At 40.4% G+C, this 1,511-nt stretch overlaps 1 long non-coding RNA gene across 1 annotated transcript in view; it reads left to right on the top strand.

Moving 5' to 3' along the window:
* LOC115064012 overlaps positions 1-1,511 on the top strand; it is a 21,458-nt gene that overhangs the window by 14,255 nt on the left and 5,692 nt on the right. The gene's annotated exons all lie outside the window — the stretch shown is intronic.

Here is a 1,511-nt window from a genome sequence, read left to right as displayed (position 1 = left end):
GAGGGAGAGAGTGAGTGAGGGAGGGAGGAAGGAAGGAAGGAAGGAAGGAAGGAAGGAAGGAAGGAAGGAAGGAAGAAAAGAAGGTGAGTAAGCAGAAGAAGCAGGGGAAGAAGGAAGATTGCAACACAATATCCATTGCAGAGATTCTGGTCTGCAAGCCCATGATCCCTCTACACCATACCAAGTCTCAGCTTTGTTTTTGTTTTTGTTTTTGTTTTTTTCAGAGGACAGGGCCTTTTGGCAAAGTGATGGTAGTTGGTATTAACAACCAGAACTCCATATTTTATATACCATCTTCCTAGCTTTCATATCCTGGAAGACAGTATTTTCTGTATCTTCTCACTAGGAGGCCCCCATGACTTCTTGCAGTGGCCATTACAATACGTGTTGCTCAAAGGTTTATGGGATGGAGCATTTCAAAGGGGCTGTGGGTGAATTTAGGGAAGTAGCCACCTGAAGTGTCTAAAGAGCAACAGAAACTGCCTCTACTCACATGAACCCCCAGGGACATTCTACTGCTTAAGGTTCTGTGTCTACACACCTGTGGTAATGTGTCCCTGATTCGGTAAGCATAGCAGTTGTTCACACCTTGGTACCAATGCTTTTGTTAGGTGTTTATGACTAGAAGTTTGGAAAACATAACTAGATTTCATCATTATAACAACCTTTTATCTTTACACCCAGCATTCCTCCCCGACTTCACTCTCAATTTTTTTTTAATGAATCTCGCCTTGGGCCAAAAGTTCTTTTCTAAATATGACTCAAAAACATCTAATAGCATCATCAGTGCTACACTATGAAGATGCCTCCATAATGTCTGACTTCTGCTACTTCTCTTCACAGGCACAGTGTGTGTCTCTCACCTAAGTTTTCTAATACACCGGCATTCATTGCTTGGTCTCATTAACTTTGACCTTTATCTACAGAGAGCAACTATGTCTACAGCTAAGATTATCATGAATTGTTTATCAAGATACACAAGACGTAGACATAAAAGAGTTGTAGCTAACTGAGAAGCACAGAGCTATACATAAATAAATAAAATGCATTAAAAAAAGAATTGGTTAGCTCTCATCAGAATTGGCATCAGTGGTGTCATGGAAAACCTGGTAAATTAAGTCTCATAAATCTTCAAGTCCTAGCCCATGACTATATGTATTTCACAGCTTCCTTACAACAATGCACACCTCATAGAGCTGTGAGAAATGATCACAGGGCAAAGTGCATGGTGAAATATAGAGCTCTGTTGTTGTTTAAAGGGATAGGCTTGGGCTGGGGACATGACTCGATCTTAAAGGTGCCTAAGTGCCTGAGTTCAGATCCCTAGCACACATGTAAAATCTGGGCACAATGGTGCACACCTATAACCTAGGATGGGTCTAGGAGCAAAGACATAGGGGCTCCCTGGAGCTCATTGGCCAGCCAGCCTAACCAAATTGATGAGATTCAGTTTATTGAGAAAGGATATATATATATATATATATATATATATATATATATATATATATATT

The sequence above is a fragment of the Mus pahari genome, chromosome 5 (genome assembly GCF_900095145.1).
Source record: "Mus pahari chromosome 5, PAHARI_EIJ_v1.1, whole genome shotgun sequence".
In the NCBI taxonomy this organism is placed as follows: domain Eukaryota; kingdom Metazoa; phylum Chordata; class Mammalia; order Rodentia; family Muridae; genus Mus; species Mus pahari.
The sequence above is the reverse complement of the archived record's forward strand: the minus strand, read 5'-3'. Positions and strand labels throughout refer to the sequence as shown.